We start from the raw sequence: 24,091 nt of genomic DNA, 5'->3' as shown, positions 1-24,091 counted from the left end.
TTCGAGCGTTTCCTTTCCCTCCTTTGGGATAAATAACGCACGGTGGCGACTCTTCTGTCATTTCTTTTTCGCCGATTGTTTTTTCGCATTCTCTATTTTTGAGGCTGCGACAGATGACGACTCTGCTTGGGACCCGGTTTTCCTTAAGCGAGTCCCTCCTAGCTTTTGTAGGTTTCTTGTTTGTTTGGTGTTTATTCTATTGTACAGTTATTTATTTACCTGCTTTACCTTATTTTCATTCATGTACATATGTTTGCTGTATCTGTGAGTTCTGTGGGTTGGTTTCTTGTTGGGGTGGGATATTTTATGAGAGATAAGCCCACTACCCAGGCTTGAGCGTACACACAAGTTTTAGAGTGGATAGTCGTGAGGCTTGCGTGGCATGTTGCTATGTTAAGTCTTTCATGAAGACCCACATCCAAACGAGGTTTCTTTTGGATATATTCTATACTATGGATACTCCATAACGACAGATATTCCTCTAGAAATCGTCGACTCTGGTGACCATTTCCCGAGGACTCAATCAAGGTCTCTCCTTCGAGACTGGGAACTTGCTTTAGGATGTCCTGTTGAGGGGAGTCAGTGGAGGTCTTTTCTCCTGTAATAATGCCAAACCTTCAGTGGTAAACGTATTATTCCCGACTGAAGGGCTGAAGCTGACGAACTTCTGTTATTCGAACCTACCAGTAAGGGGCGGGCTAAATTCAGGAAACCTTAACCTTCAACCAACCCGGTTTTCTGGAGCAGAGCTTTGATCTTGTATTATATTCTTCAGTGGGTTTCTCTTCAGACAGTGCAACCAGATAGTTGTCCAAGCAGATGCAGCAACCCTGATTTCCATGTCACTGCATTGCATCACATCATTTTGCATTCATATCATCTAACACATGTTTATCTACTACTAGGGGGTTTACATCTTCTTCTCGATAACGATCGGGGTTTTCTGGTTCTCCTAAGATGGATATTGGCAGAAAGAGACATGTCGCCTACAAGTTTCCTGTGGTTTGCTTGGAGCCTATTCAACAGTTGATGAAGTTAATGGATCACGATTCTCTAGAAGGGTTCCGGAAGGATTATGGTTTGATTCTAAGCTTCGTTACGGTTCTCTCCAAAGATCAACATGATGCTCTCTTTACACTGCTGCAGTTCTATGACCCTCCTTTGAGGTGTTTCACATTCCCGGATTATATCTTGGTCCCTACTTTGGAGGAGGTTGCCAGTTTTCTCAAAATTCCTATCAAGTCGCAGTTGCTATTCTACAGTTCTGAGTTTCTTCCCGATCTCAGCATGGTTGCTTCAGCCACATATTTGGGGAAATCAGTCTTGAAGTCCAATATGTGTGAGAAGGGAGGAGTCAGTGGTTTTCATTTGAGTTTCTTAGTGGGAGAAGCCAAGAAGAAGCTTGAAGAAGGTGATCAGAGAGGTTTCAATGCTGTGTTGGCTCTTTGTGTGTATGGGATTGACCTGTTCCCTAATGTTGCGAAATTTGTGGACGTAGACGCTATACGCCTTTTCGTGTTGGGAAATCCGGTGTCGACCTTGCTAGGAGATTTCTTTCATTCAGTGCATCACATGAACGAGAATAGAAAAGGAGGAGTGGTGAATTGTTGTGTGCCCTTGTTTCATAAGTGGTTCAGTTCTCACCTACCCAAGTCAGGAGCGTTCGTTGATCTCAAGGACTCGTTGAGTTGGTTGAAGAGACTAATGGGGATAAAATCTAAAGATATTTCTTGGTGGTCAGACCAGAACTTGGTTCGGGCGGATATTATTCACAGTTGTGGGAACTTCCCGAATCTACTGTTGGTAGGAAGAAGAGGAGGAATCAACTATAATCCTTGTCTAGCAGTCAGACAGTTCGGATATGCTTTAAGAACTCCGCCTTTGGAAAAAGATGTGAAAGAGTCTCTGTTTTTCCATTCTTCATCGGATTTGACTGTGTCTCGTAAGGCGGCTGAGGCCTGGCTCAAGGTGATCAAGAGAGGAAGGACTGTGCTTGGAAAGGGAGATTGCAGGACTTATCCTCAGTATGAAGATTGGCTTCAGGGAAGAGTCGAGGAGTTTGGTCTGCCGTTTCCTATTGATGAACCTTTGTATCCACCTACTCATGAGAAGTCGACAATGGTGAGCCGAGAGGAGTATGACAAATTGAAGAATGCCATGAAGGAACTTCAAACTGAAAACTCGGAGTTGAGTGTGAAATTGCAAGACTGTATGCATCTGTGCCATGAGGCAGAATATCAGAGGAGGGAAGCTATCAAATTGCAAGAGGAAGTAGAGAAGAAATTGGTTGTGGAGGTGAACTTCTTCAGGAAGACAGACAAAGCCTTGGGGTCATCCAGTTCTTAGTTGAGGCGAGTCAAGCAGCAGTTAACGGATGCCCATGGTAAGTTAGTTGGGTGGCAAGAGCAATGGGATGCATTTTCAGCTTCTCGGAAAGCAAAAGAGGAGGAGATGGTGGCCGAATTGACTGGTCAGATGGAGAAGTTGAAGACTCTGCTGAAGGAGAAGAACAATGAGCTTTTGTGCGCCCGTTCGACCAATGGTTACATCACAGATCAACTCGACAAAGCTCAAGAACAGATTGAAGAGCTCAAGGTTCTGGCGGGTTTGAAGAAATCTAGACTTGAAGAGGTATTCGGGGAGGATAATGGGGATTATTACATAGAGCCAACTCCGGTGAAAGAGGTTCAAGCAGGTGCCTTTATCTCGTCCTTCAAGCAGGCACAGGCCTTGGTAGATTTAGGTGTTGCCCCCGGTTGGGGACGTCTGTTGGAGTTACCGGTGAAAGAAGACAAGTTTGGGATTGGGTATCAGCTAACACTGACTTCTACAACTTCAACGCCTCAGACTCGTCAGGGGCCGATTACTTTCTCCAGTGCTGGCATCATTCAGTACGGCCAGATCTCTGTAATCAACAATGAAGATGGGGATAATGATTGCGACATAGACAACTGGGTGTGTCCGAGGATCCCGGGTGAAGTCTTCAACAATTGGTCTTCTGAGGAGATTATCCAAGTCACTCTTCTTGAGGAGTAATTTTCTTTGTTTGTTCATGCATGTCCAAGTCTTACGTTCCGCCCAGGACGTAATGGCTCATTGTAGGGCTCATCTATGTGACTACCTGCATTTTTTATCATAAATAAAGGACGTCTTTTGCATTCAAAAATTTTGTTCACTGTCTTTCTATTTTTGCAGTTTTCAAAAACCAAAAATCAAAAAAATATTTGGCAATGTTTTGTTTAGTTTTCACTCACTGTTCACACTCATAAGCATATACCATTACTCATGCAGATGCACGTCACCGGTTCCTATCGATAACAGTTCTGCTATGGCTCGCTTCGACTTTGAAAATCCGATCTTTCAAGCTGAAGAAGAGGGTGATGAAGACTGTGAACTCCCTGAAGAACTTGCCAGGTTGTTAAAACAAGAGGAAATGGTCATTCAACCGCATCAAGAGTCTACTGAAGTGATTAATCTTGGCACCGAGGACGCCAAGAAAGAAATCAAGATAGGGGCTGCTTTGGAATATGATGTGAAGAAGGGGTTGGTGGAACTGCTGCGAGAGTATGTCTACATCTTCGCTTGGTATTATCAGGATATGCCAGGGCTTGACACATACATTGTGGTACACCGGTTGCCTCTCAAAGAGGGTTGTCCTCTGGTCAAACAGAAGCTCAGACGAACAAGACTAGAGATGGCTGTCAAGATAAAGGAAGAGGTGCAGAAGCAGTTGGATGCAAGATTTCTAGCAGTTACCAATTATCCGCCTTGGGTTGCAAACATCGTTCCAGTACCTAAGAAGGATGGAAAGGTACGGATGTGTGTTGACTACCGGGATCTGAACAGAGCTAGTCCTAAAGATGATTTCCCATTACCTCACATCGACGTTTTGGTGGATAACACGACTCAGTTCTCGATATTCTCCTTCATGGATGGCTTTTCTGGCTATAATCAAATCAAGATGGCACCAGAAGACATGGAGAAGACAACTTTCATAACCCCATGGGGCACCTTCTGCTACAAGGTGATGCCGTTTGGTTTGAAGAACGCTGGGGCAACATATCGACGAGCTATGGTAACTCTTTTCCATGATATGATTCATCATGAAATCGAGGTTTATGTGGATGATATGATTGCCAAATCTCATACAGAAAAAGAACATTTTGTGAATCTGCGGAAACTGTTTGAACGGTTGGGAAATTCAAGCTGAGGCTTAATCTGAACAAGTGTACTTTTGGGGTGAGACCTGGAAAACTGCTGGGTTTTATTGTTAGCGGAAAAGGGATTGAGGTGGATCCTGACAAAGTGAAAGCGATACAGGAAATGCCTGAGCCAAGAACAGAGAAACAAGTCTGTGGTTTCTTAGGGAGGTTGAACTACATTGCAAGGTTCATCTCTCACCTAACAGCCACGTGTGAGCCAATTTTCAAGCTGCTAAGAAAAGATCAGGTGCTATCAGGTGGAACGATGATTGTCAAAGGGCTTTTGAAAAGATAAAAGAGTATTTGCAGAATCCTTCTATCCTCATGCCTCTAGTCCCAGGAAGACCGTTGATTATGTACTTGACAATACTTGACAATTCTATGGGTTGTGTTCTCGGTCAACACGACGAGACAGGTAGGAAAGAGCATTCCATCTACTACCTGAGTAAGAAATTCACAGATTGCGAGTCGAGATATTCAATGCTTGAAAAGATGTGTTGTGCACTTGCATGGGCTGCTAAGCGATTGAGACAATACATGCTGACTCACACAACCTTACTGATCTCCAAAATGGATCGAGTCAAGTATATATTCAAGAAGCCAGCTCTCACCGGAAGAGTTGCTCGTTGGCAAATGGTACTGACATAGTACGACATCCAGTATACATCCCAAAAAGCCATCAAAGGGAGTATTCTGTCAGACTATCTTGCTCAACAACCGATTGAAGACTATGAGCCAATGATGTTTGATTTTCTAGATGAACACATCATGTTCCTCAAGATGAAAGACTGTGAAGAGCCAGTTGTTGAGGAGGGACCTGATCTAGATGAAAAGTGGACTTTAACGTTTGATGGGGCCGTCAACGCCAAAGGAAGTGGAATTGGTGTTGTCATTACCACTCCGAAAGGTGCCCACATGCCTTTCACCGCTCGCCTGACTTTTGAGTGCACCAATAATGAAGCTGAATATGAAGCCTGTATCATGGGTATTAAGCAAGCCATTGATTTGAGAATCAAGACTTTGGACATCTTCGGAGATTCAACTCTAGTGATCAATCAAGTGAATGGTGATTGGAATACTCTCCAGCCTACTCTGGTCCCCTACAGAGATTACACGAGAAGACTGTTGACTTTCTTCACAACAGTAAAGCTATATCATATACCTCGTGATGAGAACCAAATGGCAGATGCTCTTGCTACTCTATCTTCCATGATCAAGGTGATTCGGTGGAACCATGCTCCCAGGATCAATGTTATGTGCCTTGATAGGGCCGCGTATATGTTTGCTGCTGAATTGGTAGTTGATGACAAGCCCTGGTATCACGACATCAAGTGCTTTCTGAAGAATCAAGAGTACCCTGCAGGGGCATCCAACAATGACAGAAAGACTTTGAGAAGATTGGCAGGCAGTTTCTTCTTGAACAAGGACGATGTGCTAAATAAGAGGAACTTCGACATGGTCTTGCTCAGATGCGTGGATAGACACGAAGCGGACATGTTAATGCAGGAAGTTCATGAAGGCTCCTTCAGCACTCATGCCGGCGGACATGCAATGGCTAAGAAATTGTTGAGAGCGGGTTATTACTGGATGACCATGGAATTTGATTGTTTCAAATATGCTTGGAAATGTCATAAATGCCAGATTTATGCTGATAAGGTGCATGTGCCGCCAAATCCTCTGAATGTGATGTCTTCGCCGTGGCCGTTTTCTATGTGGGGCATTGATATGATTGGAAAGATTGAGCCGACTGCTTCCAATGGGCATCGCTTCATCCTTGTCGCCATCGACTATTTCACCAAGTGGGTCGAAGCAGCGTCATTTGCGAAGGTCACCAGACATGTGGTTGCCCGATTCATTAAGAAAGAAATCTTTTGTCGTTATGGGATTCCCGAAAGAATCATTACTGATAATGGTTCTAATCTCAATAACAAAATGATGAAGGAGTTGTGCCAGAACTTCAACATTCAGCATCATAATTCTTCCCCTTATCGTCCTAAGATGAACGGTGCTGTTGATGCAGAAAATAAGAACATAAAGAAGATTGTGAAGAAGATGGTCGTTACATACCGAGATTGGCATGAGATGCTACCCTTCGCCTTGCATGGGTACCATACTTCAGTGCGTACATCGACCGGGGAAACCCCTTACTCCCTTGTGTATGGTATGGAAGCAGTCCTACCTGTTGAGGTGGAGATTCCTTCTCTAAGAGTCCTGTTGGATGTCAAGTTAGATGAAGCTGAATGGATTCGAACAAGGTTCAACGAGTTGGGTCTTATCGAAGAGAAGCGGATGGCAGCCATTTGCCATGGGCAGTTGTATCAGAGTCGGATGAAGAGAGCCTTTGATCAGAAAGTGTGTCCTCGGTGTTTCTAAGTCGGAGATTTAGTGTTGAAAAGGATCCTTCCTCCTCAGACAGATCACAGGGGAAAATGGACTCCTAACTATGATGGACCATACATTGTCACCAAGATTTTTGATGGTGGAGCCTTAATGCTTGCAACTATGGATGGTGAAGACTTCACTTCCCCTGTGAACTCAGACGCAGTTAAAAAATAATTCGCATAAAACAGACCCGCTGGACAGTAAAAAGAATAGTCCAGGCAAAAAATGGGCATCCCGGCGAACCAAGAAAATAAAAAGGTTCGGGCAAAAGTTAGGGATTAAAAATGAAAAGATTGTACACCCGGTAAGTTGAAAACCCGAAAAGGCAACTTAGGCAAAAATGGGTATCCCGGTGGATTGAAAACCCGAAAGGGCGATCCAGGCAAAAGTTAGGGATTAAGCGAATGACTGCGTTCTGAGTAGTTCTGAATCCCATCTCGTGTCGATAACCGGAAACTTTCAAAGGATAAGAAACAGTCCAATCACCTATTTCAAAAAGCAGATCATCTGGAGGGTCTTGAAGACGAGCGAGTCATAGCAGAATTGGGACCCGATAGAAATCCTTTTCACATTGCCATTAGATTAATTTATGTTTTTATCTTTTGAGCGATTACCTCCTTCCAGGGATTGCGTCCTGATGTAAATGCCTATTCCGAGGCCATTCAATCAATGAAATCATTTTATTCAGAATATCTCTGTGTTCATTTTCATTTTACTGTTTTGTTTGCAAGAATGACGTCCGAATTTTTGATAAACATTGCATCATGAAACATAAGAGCTCTGCAGGTACATGCTCAATAAACATTTAAAATTGCCGTAAATTTTAAGTACTTTGGATCGCCTATTCAGAACAGGTACACTCGGGGCATTTCCTTAAGGTTCCCAGCAGATGATCGCGGATGTTTGTCCTCAACAGTGGTATTTGGTATATGATCCCTGCAAAGCTGGTCCAAGCATTGGATTCTTCAATCCCCAGCAGGTTCTCACTACTGTACTTTCCCAAGCAGTTGTTTCAGATTATACATTCCCCAGCGGAGTTGACAGTGCCGGACTGTATACCCTCAGCGGAGTTGACAGTGCCAAACTGTATCTTCCCAGCAGAAGCCGCTGCTCCTCAGAGTTCGATGCCAGATCGATGATCTCGATGCTAGATCCATGATCTCTTTTCTTGAAGCAGAATTTCGGTACCGTATCGGTGTTTGCTTCCCCTGCTGAGTCGTCTCTCTCGCATATTTTGGTTGCCAGAACCACTGTCGCTTTCCTCAGCAGCAGGCTTTCAGTGCCATTCTCTCCCCAGTCAATGTCTCGGTATTTCGTTATTGCCAGAACACTGCATGGCCGGTCATTTCCCCACAGAGTTCATTGTGCTGTGTATCTCCAACAGCAGTGCCAGGGTCTAGAAGATTGTTATAATTCCCCAGCAGATTTCCTTGCCTCGGCTTGGCATTCTCCCCAACATTTCACATCCCTGCATGTTGAATCATATTGCATTGCATCCTCCCCAAATCGCGTAGCATTTCCATTTTTATGGAGCATTACGCCATTGAAAAATTCAAACATACGCATGTGAAGCATAAAACATTCTCGGTATCCCAAGTGCTCAGACTGAAGGTTGTTCATGACTTATTATCCCAAGCATCGGTCGTTGGCCCGCGTGCCACCTCAATTATCATTTTCCCTATTTCTGTCGACGCTGACAGGCATGAAGTTTTCCGGTATTCAGACCTGAGTGGCATTCAAGCCAATTTTCCGATATTCAGATCGAAGAAGTTTCTGACATTCAGGTCAATGCAACTTGTGGCATTCAGGCCAGTTTTCCGGTATCCAGACCGAAGTGGCATTCAGGCCAATTTTCCGATATTCAGATCGAAGAAGTTTCCGACGTTCAGGTCGATGCAACTTGTGGCATTCCGGCCAATTTTCCGATGTTCAGATCGAAGAAGTTTCCGACGTTCAGGTCGATGCAACTTGTGGCATTCAGGCCAATTTTTCGGTATCCAGACCGAAGTGGCGTTCAGGCCAATTTTCCGGTATTCAGACCGAAGTGGCGTTCAGGCCAATTTTCCGGTATTCAGACCGAAGTGGCGTTCAGACCAATTTTCCGGTATTCAGACCGAAGTGGCATTCAGACCAATTTTCCGATATTCAGATCGAAGAAGTTTCTGACGTTCAGGTCGACGCAACTTGTGGCATTCAGGCCAGTTTCCGGTATTTAGACCGAAGTGGCATTCAGACTAATTTTCCGGTATTCAGACCGAAGTGGCATTCAGGCAAATTTTCCGATATTCAAATCGAAGAAGTTTCCGACGTTCAGGTCGATGCAACTTGTGGCATTCAGGCCAGTTTCCGGTATCCAGACCGAAGTGGCATTCAGGTCAGTTTTTCGATATTCAGATCGAAGAAGTTTCCGACGTTCAGGTCGACACAACTTGTGGCATTCAGGCCAGTTTTTCCGGTATTCAGACCGAAGTGGCATTCAGGCCAATTTCCCGGTGTTCAGACCAACGTTTAATAATCTCATGTCTTCCGATGCTCAGATCGAAGTCATTTCCAGTATTCAGACTGATGAGCGGCATTCAGGCCATGGTTATTTATGTGTTACCATTTATTTTAGTATCCAGTCTAACATTCTTTTTCGGTATTCAGACCGACTCTCACCGTACCAGACGGATTCTTTTTCGAGACTATTTCTTAGCAGATTCTGACAGGCATTGTTACTTCGCTTCACTTCAGTGTAAATTTCCGGGTTTTTTATTGTATTCAATCCCTTGATACCTCAAAATTGCGAAAGTCGTTGCTATCTTCATTTCGGGTCTCTAGTTGATTGAATAGGGGCAACTGTAATACCCCAAAATTTACCCTTCATCTTTTCTTGGAAGCATGGGATTATGTTTCACATTGCATTAGCACCATACTAGGTCATACTCATTGCATACTGCATTAGTGACTTGGAAATCAAGGTTTGATTGACCTTTCCTTAACCAGAAGGAGCCCACACAAAGCAAGACTGAGAATTGGACTTCATTTTCTATGTATACAAGTCTCAAGGGTCTCAAAACTAGGCTTTGGTATAAAACCGGTTTATTTCTAATTCCTTGGGTGAAACTCTTTTCCATGGCCCTCCATATGTCCACAAGGGTCTACATACAAAAAAATCAGCTCTTTATTTGAGCCAGAGGTGCTTCAATTGATCAATGGAATTGAGAATCAGACAGTTTGGGAAAAGTCAGCTGTGGGGCCAGAAAGGTAAACTCCTGACATTTTGAAAGTGAAATCTCAAAATTCATGCCTAAAGGAGGCTACATATGAAATTTGATCAAGGTTGGATCATGGATTCATCATTTAATCAGGAGTTGGAAAGTTACAAAATTTGGAAATAGTTGACTTTCCATTTAGGGCAAGTTTTTATGGTTTTTGCACCCACTTTAAGCCCATTTTCCGCCAAGATGCAAGCTCCATTTGAAAATTTCTCCAACATGAAAGTTTTTTCTCTTGTTCCAAGCTTTTTAGAGATATAAAGTTTGTTTCATTTGGATTAAAATTGAGAAATTTATGCTTGGTCAAAGTAAGGCATTACTTTAGGACACTTAGAAAATTTTCTAAGTCCAAAATCTTCAAGATTTGTCAAGACTTATAGGCCAGATTTCTTGCACTTCAAGGCATCTTTTGAAAATACTTTCTTCATGACAGTTGTACCTTGCTATGTCCTCTTTCACATCCTTTTGGAATCATCCCATTTGGATCATTGGTTTGAAAGATACACTCATCTAAAATTGGCCTCATGGATTGAATTTTTTGGCAGCATTTAGGCCAAGCATGCCCAACCATTCTGCAGCTGTGGGACCTGCACTTTATGGCCATTTTTTACCTCTTTCCACTCATCATTTCAACTTGTGTTCAACATGAAAGATGTTAAGTTCCATGCCCTCTTTCTACTGTTTGCATTGCCTTGCCATTTGGTTACATACTCATCAAGATACAAGGTCTTAAAGTCACTCTGTTGGACTATTTTTGTGCTGCACAAGCCAAACCAAATCAGACCACAAAACCAACCAACACGCTTTTTTACCTCATTTGGCCATTTGCTTTATGTTCACTAACTTAAGTTTTGCCACATTTAGCCATTTCTTTTCACACCTCATTTTTGCACCTTTTGCACATAATCCAAACCAAGCATTGCAAGCCCATTAAGAGCACTTTAACCCTACATATATAAGCTCAGAAACCCTAATCTGAAAGAGGGAGGCTGCTGTATTTTCAAAGTAAGCAAGAGCAAGGCAAGTGGACAAGGTTGCTCTCTTTCCATTTCCATTTCATAAGTTTTCAAAGCACCTCATCTTCCATTTTTCTCCATCTTCAAGGGAAAGTGGACCTTGCATCCACTAGGTAAGCTCTAATCCATTCTCTTCCATGCCCTTGTTCATTTCTTTTCATGCTTGTTCATTACTCTCACTTCATGCTTACCATCCATACTTCATGTTATTTTTCATTTATGCCATGCTTGTTCCATGCTTATTTTCCATGTTAATACTATGATATGCATGCTTATGAACCCTTCAACATGAGACATTGCTTTTAACTTTGAGTTTGTGACATTATTTTCGGTTAAATTTGTATGCATGAAGCCCCCTTGTTGTTCACTTTTCTACATGCTAAGGCCATTATTTTCATCGAAACAAAGCACCATTGTGTTCTACATGTTCCATACTTGAACTTTGGTTTTTACATCATCCCATTTGGAGCACCATAGCGTGAGATATGTTGGTTGGAAGATTGAAAATATATGTTGCGTATTTCGTGGTTTTGTTCTGCATGCATGGCTGTTTTTTTTCATTCCATGAAGAAGCCACATGTGTCACGCTGTACAGCCCTTCGATCCCGCGCCTGGCTTTGATCACGTTCGTCCATTCCACTGTTTTGTCTTATATGACTTATTCCAGCCTTGACTGATTGATGCATAGTGACATGTTTAATTAAATGAACATTTTATTTTCCTTGTCACGCCTGGACTATTCATGTTGGACCGGGCTGGGCTTCCTTCCCACGCGCTATTCGCACCCACCTGCCAGGCCCATCAACCATATTCCACTTCATTTTATTTCTATTTCTGTTCTTTTATTTATTTTATTTTCTGTTTTGCTATTTAATTAATAAAAATATTTTCTTTATTCATTAAAATACCCAAAAAATATTTTTCACATTTTTGAAGTCTTATTTTATTTATTTAATTTTTATTTTCATATTTTATTTAATGTTAATATTTTATTTCAATTATTTATTTCAAATGGTTCATTTTGACACACATATTTTTATTATTTTTATTTACATGACTTAGAATTATTTTTAACTTCTGATTTTTGGGATGAGGGTTCACCAATGTCCCATGGTAAACCTTACCTTTTCTTGGGATTTTATTTCTCATTTTCAATTTATTTTGGATTTATTTTTGACCTAGTTTGCTTGGTTGACTTTTCATTTGACTTCTGTTTTATTTCAATTAATTTATACACTAATTCTCATTATTTTTTAAATCTTTTTGGGGGATGATGATGTCCTGACCCCACCTTACTTAGTTTAATTTTTCATAATTTTATTGATTAATTTACTATTTATTCCATATTTTTTAAGTTGACTTGACTTTTCGGTTGACTTTTCTATGATTGATGTTTGACTTAGGGATTGCTTAAGGAAATTGAAGAGATCTTTTGATCCTCCCTTGTTCATCTCATATGCCATGTATTAGAGGCCTTTCATATTGATTTTATTTGATCCTTGCATCATTTCCCGATTAAATTATTCATCGATCCTTTGTGTGCATAGTTGCATCTGTCCGATTCATCTGATATTTTTTATACTTGTTTCTTTCATCCATGCTTCTATTGTTTGATTGCTTAACATGTCTATACTTCTCATACATTTTTTAAAGTTTCATTATTTCATTTGATTTGATTATATACATGTTTGCTTCTCTTATCTGTTTGATTAACTGTGGCCTACTTGTATGATGTATGAGGCATATATTTTTATTGTTTGTTTGCCATGAACAACCCCATTCATAACAAATGTACCCCTCTCCCATGAAGTGTATAATGTTTATGTAGCGGGGTATTCGTTACCATTAGAGATATTGACTAAATCCAAGGTAAACCATACAAGTCGAGTTGCCACCGCACTTCTATTTATCCAAAGGAATGGTTAGAAAGCGAACAAAAACCTAAAAGTTTTATCAAATAAAAAACTAGTAAAAAAGAGTCAGAGATCTGGGTAAGGGGGTTGGTTATCCAAAACATCCTAGGTACTCCTAGGGAGCCCTTTTCATACTTGTTGTAAAGGTTGTTGTTTTGTGAAAATTATTGTGCAAACATGATTGAAGGGGTGAGAAGAGAATATACAAGTTTATTTACATTTTTGTGTTTGGATGGATAAACCCATTGCCTACGTACCATCTTAAAAAAGATTAGGATCAAAACCTCGTAGTTCAGGGTAAAAATCTCAAAATGAGTCGGTGAATTGATTGGTCCAAAAGCCTTAAGGTCTTTTGTTATCCAAGGGAGAAAACTCAACCAACAACCACAAATCCACCATGTGAGGATAGCTTCAACATGCTAGTGAGGGGTTAACCCTATAATAAGCATGGAAGACTCATTGTCCATCACTAAGGATATAGGTGAGTATTACATCTACCTCAAGGATAACTCAAACCTAATAGCTAAAGGTTATAAAAAAATTGGTTAAGGGAGTGGCCCTTGAAACCACAAAAGCATTTGAATGAGTGGTATTTACCAATGAAAAGTATTTACAAAAATGGTCAAAGATGACTTAGAAGTTCAATTCAAAATAAGTGTTATGAAAAGAAAGTTTGAAAATCAAAAGCATAAGGCTTAGGTTTCTAATGTTGAAAACAAGTGTTAAATGTTTGCACAAAAAGTTTTGGCTTGGGTTAGAGTGGAGAGAAGAAGGAGAAGGGCTAAGATCCTAAGCATACAAGAGGTGAGGGATAAGGAATAAAAACCACAAAAGGAGTTCCTCTCTTGAGATCATATTGATGATCCAAGTTACTCCCATCCTTTGGAACAAGCAATCACATAAGCCTAAACTCAAGCAATCATCAATCAAATGAACTCTTGGAAGGTTCTTCAAGGCATCTTGTAACTCTTTCTCTTAGAAGCTTATGGTAATGGTTCCTCAAATCTGAATCAAGCTGGAATCCCTAGCACAAGAACACACACATCAAAGAGTTTTATAAAGTAAATCAAGAATGGACAAGAGTAAGTTTAGAGGTTTGGTCCTTCATGATCATCTTCAACATTAAGGTCTTTTTACTCCAATTTTTGCATAGGGAATATCCTAGAAACTAAGTCCATTTGTCCATTTCTTTGCATTTTGGTCCACAACAATCAAGACAAAAACAGAAGCACAATGATATATACACAATTATGTGCTCAAGTGAGCAAAAGGCAAATTGCATTAACATAAACATGTGCTCAAATGAGCAAAGAGAAAAACAAATGAATAATATGTGCAAGAATAGTAAATTGCATAAAAGTAAAGAGCAAAAAGTAAATGTTAATGGTTAATGGTTAGTGTTAGTAGTTAGTGTGCCATAAGGAAAATTTAGCGCTATGTTAAGCAATCGTAATTGGACTTATGTAGAAGTCACAACTATCTGAGGCCGGTCAATAATAATGTAGGCAACAAACACAAGTTAGAAGTCTTGATTAGTGAACCAAGTTCCAACAACTTGCGATGCCAAAAAGAAGAAAAGAAATGATCTTGTATTGGTTTAAGTCTTTTGCATGATTTAGGAGACAACCTATCCTTAATGCAAAGCCATTCACTTGATCCATTGATCAAGATGAATTAGATTTGAATCAAGGAAGATTAAGTCTCCCTAATCAATGCTAACTTATCAACCTTCAACTCATTGATCAAAAAGAGAAAAGAAGAAGAAGAAGGAGATGAAGAATGAAAAAGGAAATGGAAAGAATAAAGTGCATAAGGTGAAATAAAATGTACCAATCCATGTATGTTGACCAAATGACATTGAAAGTCAAAGTCAAACAATGAGAAACCAGAAATGAGATGAAGATTGGAGTTCAAACAATAAGAAAAATATTTTTTGGCATTTTTAATATTAAAATAAACTTGAATTAAAAATAAAAGAAAGGTCAAACTTCAAAATCACTTCAAATCAACCTTGAAAGGTCCAAGTGATTTATCCTAAGTTCAACAAGGTCAAACAAAGTTTGACAAAAAATTTCAGCATTTTTAAAAGTCAGAAACTATATTTAATCAATTAAAAATGAATAAAAATAACCTAATTGAACTAAAATCTCAAATAAATCTCAAATCAATTAAAAAAATTGATGAGAATATTTTTCATAGATCCATCATCATTCAAATAGGTTAGGAAAATATTTTTGTATTTTTTGAATATCAAAAACTATTTAAAATGAATTAAAAATAACCAGAAAAGAGAAAATTCACAAAAAATATCAAATGACAAAATAAAAAATATTAAAAATCAAAATTAGAAACTAGAAATTATTTGGAGAAGAATGCAATTGGTCCTACATTTTTTGGATTTAAAATGAGAGAGATATGAATTTTTGAACATAATGGAAATAAAAGAAATTAAATCAGAAAATAGAAATTCAAAAAAATCAGGAGCGTTAGATCTGAGCTCATTAATTGAGTTGGCACATCATACACTCCAGAAGCGCGCTTCCACCATAGGCCAAAGTCCACGCGTAACACAAGGATTTAAAATAAGTCATAACAAGCGAAGGCCAGGATTAGATCTGGGAAACTCAATCCAACGGTCCAGATTCAAACTGGAAAGGAGACGGTGGCCAGCGCCACCGTCTTCTCCGGTGAGCTTGTGTTTTTCGGCCAAAATTGCAGACAACCAAAACTTAATCAAAATACACGATCCATACATCATTGGAAAGCTGGGATGTTGTACATCATCCCTGTATCACTCAATTCCATTCTAGATCTCTATATTGAGAGAAATCAGAGATGGATTTTCTGTGATGTTCATATGAACTTCATGGATTTCAACAATTGAGCACTCAAAACAATTGGCTCTATGAAGAGGACTTCAGCCAACACAAGATCCAAGCAAATAGATCAATAAATGGTGAGATTCGAAGAAAAAACCAGTTGAAGAACAACCTTGGATTCTGGAGATTTGAGCTTGCTTCCTTGCTTCCTTTAGCAAAACAGAAGTGCAATGGACTGAAGGATGAAGGTCTAGGAGCTTTAGATCTAAAGATTCAACCAGATTTAGTTGAATTTTAGATCTGAAAAAAAATGCAGAAAATTGAAATAGCTCCTTTGGTATGGCTCGGTTTTCAGTTCAGCAGCATTTCAGGTTGATTCATGGATGCAATTTGAATGGAGTGAGGCCCTTATTTATAGATGGAGAGGCAAGGTAAGTGCGATCAAAGCCGTGTGCATGGAATTGGATATTCATTGCATGGGCTTGCATGATCATGCAAAAGGCCCAAATTCAATGTCAAATGCAATCTGAAATGAGTGTGAGATGATTTGGACGTGTAGCTTGGAGTGAATTGGCTTGTGCATGGTGTTTTGATGTGTTATGCATAATTGAACCAAAAACTTCCCCTCTTCGAAAATGCCATTTGCCAAATCCAAACATAAGCATGTGAGTAATGGTTGGAAAGGTTTTGATGTAAGGGACAACTGTTATGTTGGACAAAAATACAATTGAAGTGTGTAAATTAATGAAATTTGAGTTTAAAGTGCAAGGTGCAAAACATGCAAAGGCAAAGTTTCCAAATTTGGCCAATGTTCAATCCCCTCTGTTTTGATGATGCTAGCCTCAAATGAAAACATCTCCAACATCAAAGTTGTAGATCTTTTCAAGACAATCAAAATTGACTTAAAGTTTGCATCATTTGGATTTTTGATGAACGAGTTATGGGCACTTGAAGTTGGACTTTTTTGACTTTCAATGCATTTGGTCCAAAGTGACCTGTAATGTTTTGCATTATCACATGTATTTTCTTTGAGATTTTGAAATTTTGTTCAATATAACATTTTAAGTATACATCTCAAGATTTGCGATGCATTTGATCCCACCTCAAAATCATTCAAAATGAATGAGTTATGTTCTTGGGAAGTTAACCCAAAATTAGGGTTTTAGTCAAAATGACCTATAATGTCTTGGAGTGGGAGATGACCTTCCAAGCTTCAAATAAAATTTTGATGAACATTAAAGTTGTTCATATTGTCCTTAAGAACATTTTTGATTTTGGGATCATCTCCATTTGACCAACACATAAAAAGTTAGGTCTCAGTGCATTTCGAAATAGTTAGATGAATTGACTGATCAACTTCTCAAGTCCATGACTCATATCTTGATGAATTGATGATTGAGGACACTCAAATAAGTTCAAATATGCATGAAATGATGAATTAAAGTACTTCCCTTAATTGTATTTGATCATGGGCTGAGGTTGCTTCAAGAGCAAGGCATTATGGATGATCAGATGAACTAGGGTTTCCTTGGGGAACAAACCTCAAACCCTTTGACTTGCTTTGATCAAAATGATGAATTGAGATGCTAGGGAGGCATATTTTATGGATGAGAGCTTTGGGAACCACTACCATGCTTGCTATCATCTTCACTTGGCCATATCTCTGCACAAAGGATCTCCTTGAAGCTCTTGACCTTGTGATTGCTCAAGCTACAAGAAAAAGATGTTAGTGACATACTTTTATGCTTTTGGTTAATAAACAAAATGAGAAAAGCAATGATATACAAATCAAGCATGCTTGGTGATCTCAAACAACTCACAAGAAGAGATCCCACCCAAAGGTAAGGAGCCAAGATGCTTATGATCCTTGAGGCAATGCAAATGTTATGATGCCATGGGGGATCTTAGGGTCAAAATTGGGGTCTTACAGATGCCCCTATTTAAGGTCATTCTATCCGGAGAAGTGAAGGTTAAAATCTTCGCCTCGACGCGGTAGAATGGGCTTAAATAATAACAAAGAGACGAATTTTGGTCCCTAAGAGACCTCATGATGCGAATGTATGTATGCAAACGGTAACACCCTGTGGGGGGATGTGTCCACAAAGGCGAAGATCAGGAGGAATTTGATGATCCCTATGAATAATTCACTTTTCGAGGCAGAGATCTACCGGGGAGTAAACGGATAACAACGCGTGAGCAGGTCACAACTTGAAACTTGATGAGGGGCACGAAGGAAATCCAGTGAAATAGATCAGTGGAAAGACTCGAGCTGACTCAAAGATGCACGTATTGGGGAATATGACAATACAACGAAAATTATCCATAACGGATACTTCGGATAAAAAATCCGGACCCAAGTGGAGAAAATCCACTAAGGGACTTCGCTGGGGATGTCCAAAGAGGACTCGGCTGAGGAAACAACAAAATGAGGTATTACCGGTTACTGGGTAATAAGCTCAAAGAGGCATGCGATCTGAACACCGGTATAAGGGTGAGAGAGAACATGCTTTGGGAGGATGAATATCTAAGACTGGTACAAGGGTGAGAGATATCAAACCTCCGAAAATCATCTGAGGAAGAACTAAAAGGGTAAACTTCGGCTCAGGAAAATCTGACTCCGCAAGGGGACACAAGGTCATAACAGGGAGCAGAAGGAAGGAACACCAGGGATGCCGGTTACTAGGCATATAATAGGTGACCAATCAAAACGTGAATTGGGGAATATTCCCAAGACACTCATCATCCAAAAGAGGGCTAAAAGCAAACTCGATTAAGGGATGGACATTCGATTCCAGAAAAGGGATACGAATCTTACTCAACTAGGGAAGAACAAAAGGCTTCAACCAAAGAGTGCATGAGGTATATTATCTATTACCGTCAGAACATAGATAATATACTCGCATGGAAGATTATCCATAACCGGTTACTGGGTTAATAAAGGATAAGTCAACCGACAAAGAAAGGCATCAGGATACCGATATTAGGTATATAATGATGACCAATCAAGGGGAGCAACAAACATTACCGACAATCGGTACATGAAAGATGACTTGCTGGGGATAAACTGCATGATCAGAGCAATTATCCAAGAGATATATCACCGGGGTGAAGGACTTATCAATACCGAATATTGGATAATGATAACCGTCAAGGAGCGGATTACATCTATCGGATACTGGATTAATCATTTATACCACGGGGAAATACAGGAAACAGTCACAAGAGGCCAATCTAGGATCAAACTAGATAGGCACGATGGAACAAGACTCATCCCAGTGAGGGTATAACTCAATGGGGATTCCCATCCCAATATATGTGTTGGGTAGGGACAGAAACAACCATCATCCACGAGGATATAACTCGGTGGGGAATATGAGAGGAAAGATAAACACTTTCTGCCTAAGGGGTTGACTCTATATGGGGAGTTCAGACACCGACATCTGCTTGGGGAAATGTATTACCAACTAGCAGGGGATCGCAAACAGAGATATATATGGAAAAGAATGCAACATGAATATGTGAATGTTTGAAAATTATATGCACACATGCGTAATTTATGTATGATGAATGCTTACAAACAGACGTTTCCAACACCAACAAATCCCACGAAGAAGTTCACAAACATCCGGTACTACACCTCAAGAGAGGAAGCCATGCCCGCTGGGGAATATCCCATCTGATGAGGGCAAGAAAAACCAGGAATCAAAGATCTCTGCAGGGGAATGAACATCAGTCATTCTAGCTGGGAACAGGAGTTTGCACAGATAGAATTTGCCGCATAAGCAACTCTACTTGGGAACTTATCAGGGGAGGAAAGAGAACTTCTGTGGGGAACAAACACCCAATAGGAAGCTTCCCAGATCACCACTAAATATCGTACTACCGAATATCACATCTACTGAGGAGGAAAGAAGGATGAGTATCTTATCACACACTCTGTTTGGCGGATAAACCACAAAAGGCTCCAGTAGGAAGAGGATACAAACATGCCAGGAATATGAACAAATGTCTTACCCTGTTGGGGGTCATACCATCCTTGGGAGAGCATTGAAGATCTCCTAAGTATCCTTATGTCCTTGTGAATGTTCACTTTGTTTAAAAACAAATTATGAAAAATTTGATTATTTAAAACAATGATATTTTTTTTTCAATTAAAACATGCAAAACATTTGTTGAATAGGAACAAATAGGAGTGCAAACAATTGGATAAAGGCTCAAATTTATTTGATGGGATGGTAGTCTGCAAATGGTAAGACTCCATAGATCTTTACAAATTTGAAATTGGTGATGTATATTGGAAAAGGGCTACATTGAACATAATGACCATTTCTCCACCAATTCTGAATCCGATGTATTTGAAGCTTTGGTTGACGATGAATGAGTAAGAATCTCTGACGGATGATAGTTGTAGAACAATGTCTTGTCAGGATGCAGTTACTTGCCAAATCCCTATTTTTGCCTAGCTTTCCCCAGGGTGAGGTACTCAATCTAGCGGGATACATACATTCATTTTTTTTTATGTCTCTAACTTTTGCCTGGATTGCCCTTTCGGGTTTTCAATCCACCGAGACGCTCATTTTTGCCTAAGCCGCCCTTTCAGGTTTTCAACCTAGCGAGCTATTCTGTTTTTATTATTAGGCGAAGTATTTCTTGACTGCATCTGAATTCACAGGACGAGTGAAATCCTCTCCATCCATAGTTGTAAGTATCAAAGCACCGCCTGAAAAGGCTCTCTTAACAACATATGGACCTTCATAGTTTGGAGTCCACTTGCCCTTGGAATCGGGCGTGAAAGACAAGACTTTCTTGAGCACAAGGTCACCTTCTCGGAACGCACGAGGCTTGACCTTCTTATCAAAGGCTTTCTTCATCCTTTGTTGATATAACTGACCATGGCACATGGCGGTCAATCTCTTTTCTTCTATCAAATTCAGTTGGTCATAACGACTCTGAACCCATTCAGCATCAGTCAACTTGGCTTCCGTCAAGACTCTCATTGATAGGATCTCCACCTCTACTGGGAGTACAACCTCCATGCCGTAAACAAGAGAGAAAGGGGTTGCCCCTGTTGAAGTGCGGATAGATGTACAATATCCATGTAAAGCAAATGGCAGCATCTCATGCCAATATTTATACGTGACAACCATCTTCTGGATAATTTTCTTGATATTCTTATTAGCAGCTTCAACAGCCCCATTCATCTTGGGTGTATAAGGAAAAGAATTATGATGTGAAATCTTGAACTAACTACATAGTTCTTTCATCATCTTGTTGTTTAAGTTAGATCCATTGTCAGTAATGATCTTATCTGGCACACCATACTGGCATATGAGTTGGTTCTTGATAAACTTCACGAACACCTGCCTGGTCACATTAGCATATGATGCTGCCTCAACCCACTTAGTGAAGTAATCAATTGCTACGAGAATAAATCTGTGTCCATTGGACGCTTTTGGCTCTATCATGCCAATCATGTCGATTCCCCACATGGAGAAGGGCCATGGTGATGAAATCATATTCAGAAGTGTCGGGGGAATATGAATCTTATCCGCATAAATCTGACACTTATGACATTTCTTCACATTTTTGCAGCAGCCAGACTCCATTGTCAGCCAATAGTAGCCTGCTCTCAACATCTTTCTAGCCATGGCATGTCCATTGGAATGAGTACCAAATGAACCCTCATGGACCTCAGTCATTAATAGGTCTGCTTCGTGTCTATCCACGCATCTGAGCCGCACCATATCAAAATTTCTTTTGTAAAGGACATCACCATTGAGGTAGAAACTGCCCGCCAATCTCCTCAGAGTCTTCCTATCTTTCACAGATGCCCCAGGCGGGTAAATCTGACTCTGAAGGAAATACTTGATGTCATAGTACCATGGCTTATCATCTTCCACTTCCTCTACTGCAAATACATGAGCTGGTCTGTCCAAGCGCATCATAGTGATGTTGGGAACTTCATTCCAAAGTCTTACCACAATCATCGAAGCAAGTGTAGCAAGAGCGTCCGCCATCCGATTCTCATCTCGAGGAATATGATGGAAGTCAACCTCAGTAAAGAAAGTTGAAATCCTTCTCGCATAGTCCCTATATGGAATGAGGCCATGCTGATTCGTTTCCCATTCACCCTTAATCCGATTAACAACGAGGGCCGAATCACCATATACATCTAGATGCTTGATCCTTAGATCAATGCACTCCTCCAATCCCATAATACAGGCCTCATGCTCAGCCATATTATTCGTGCATTTGAAAGTTAGTTTTGCTGTAAAAGGAAAATGTGTGCCCCGAGGAGTAATAATCACTGCCCCAATACCATTTCCATATTGATTTACAGCTCCATCAAATACCATGCTCCAACGGGAACCAGGCTCTGGCCCCTCATCGAGTGTAGGCTCATCACAATCTTTCATTTTCAAATATAGAATCTCCTCATCTGGGAAGTCATACTAAACTGACTGATAATCCTCAATTGGTTGATGTGCCAAGTGGTCAGCCAAGATACTACCTTTTATAGCCTTCTGAGCTCGATACTCAATATCATACTCAGATAACAACATCTGCCAACGGGCAATCCTCCCTGTTAAAGCAGGCTTCTCGAAGATATACTTGATTGGATCCATTCTGGATATCAACCAAGTTGTATGATTTAGCATATACTGGCGTAAGCGCTTAGCAGCCCAAGCCAAAGCACAACATGTTTTCTCAAGCATCGAGTATCGAGACTCACAATCAGTGAACTTCTTGCTCAAGTAGTAAATAGCATATTCTTTCTTTCCTGATTCGTCTTGCTGACCGAGAACACAACCCATCGAGTCTTCAAGAACAGTCAGATACATAATCAACGGTCTTCCTTCCACGGACGGAGACAGGATCGGAGGCTCAGACAGATACTCTTTAATACTGTCAAAAGCTTTCTGGCAATCCTCGGTCCAATCATGGGACTGATCTTTCCGGAGGAGCTTGAATATCGGTGCACATGTGGCAGTCATGTGGGATATGAATCTGGAAATGTAATTCAAGCGGCCTAGAAAACCTCGGACTTGCTTCTCCGTTCTGGGCGCAGGCATCTCTTGTATTGCTTTGACCTTGGCAGGATCAACTTCAATACCTCTTTTACTGACGATAAAGCCTAATAGTTTACCAGAACGGACTCCAAATGTACACTTGTTGGGATTCAAACGAAGCTTGTACTTCCTCAAACGCTGAAAAAGCTTCAACAAGTGCTCTACATGTTCAACTTCCGTTCTTGACTTTGCAATCATATCATCAACATACACCTCAATCTCCTTGTGCATTATATCATGAAACAAGGTAGTCATAGCTCGTTGATACGTGGCTCCGGCGTTCTTCAAAACGAAGGGCATCACTCGATAACAAAATGTTCCCCAAGGTGTGATGAATGTTGTCTTCTCCATATCCTCGGGTGCCATTTTAATCTGATTATATCCGTAAAATCCGTCCATAAACGAGAAGACATTGAATTTAGCCGTATTGTCTACCAACATATCAATGTGTGGTAGAGGGAAATCATCTTTCGAACTAGCTTTATTCAAATCTCTATAGTCCACACACATTCGGACTTTTCCATCTTTCTTAGGCACAGGCACAATATTGGCCACCCATTAAGGATATGTAGAAGTCACAAGAAGACCCTACATCAATTTGCTTATGAACTTCTTCTTTGATCTTAACTGCCATATTAGGATGAGTTCTTCTGAGCTTCTGCTTCACAGGCACGCACTCAGGTTTCAAAGGCAGGAAATGTTGCACAATATCAGTATCTAAACCAGGCATGTCTTCATATGACCAGGCAAAGACATCAACATATTCTCGTAGCAATTCAATCAACCCCTTCTTAACAGACTCTTCCAGGAGTGCCCCAATCTTTACTTCTTGCACACAATCCTTAGACTCCAAGTTGATTGTTTCCAGATTCTCAAGATGCGGCTGAATGATCTTCTCTTCATGCTCAAGTAGACGGGTAATCTCGTCAGGAGTCTCTTCAACATCACCTTCTTCTGCCTCAAATACAGGGAATTCAAAGTTGGGAGATGGTGTTGGGTCATTATGTTCAATGGGTTTGATCAACCTGCATAATGATTTTGGATTTAAGGAGCTTTTAGAATTCAAACAAGGCAAATCATTATGCAGATGAAAAGATTGATTTTATTCTTTTTTATGGTTTTATGTGATCACCAATTTCATGCAAAAGCGAAAAAGGGAAAATAATTGGAAAAACAAGCATTTAACATGAATCTATTAAATGAAAATATCATTGCATTTATGCGCCAACAATGTCATCACTTCTCCTTTTGGCATGGGAGAAGGGTTTTTAAACACAATGAACATTACTTTGACTGATGAATAACTGTTGGAATATCCACAGCGACCCAATTATTGCAGATCCCACCAGGGATGACGAAGTTGCCAAAATCCTCTTCGTCCTCTTCCAAGACGGCAGCAACCTCCTCGTCCTGACTGGTGTGGATGAAACCT

Source organism: Lathyrus oleraceus, chromosome 1 (genome assembly GCF_024323335.1).
Source record: "Lathyrus oleraceus cultivar Zhongwan6 chromosome 1, CAAS_Psat_ZW6_1.0, whole genome shotgun sequence".
Lineage (NCBI taxonomy): Eukaryota > Viridiplantae > Streptophyta > Magnoliopsida > Fabales > Fabaceae > Lathyrus > Lathyrus oleraceus.
Note: the sequence above shows the minus strand (reverse complement) of the source record.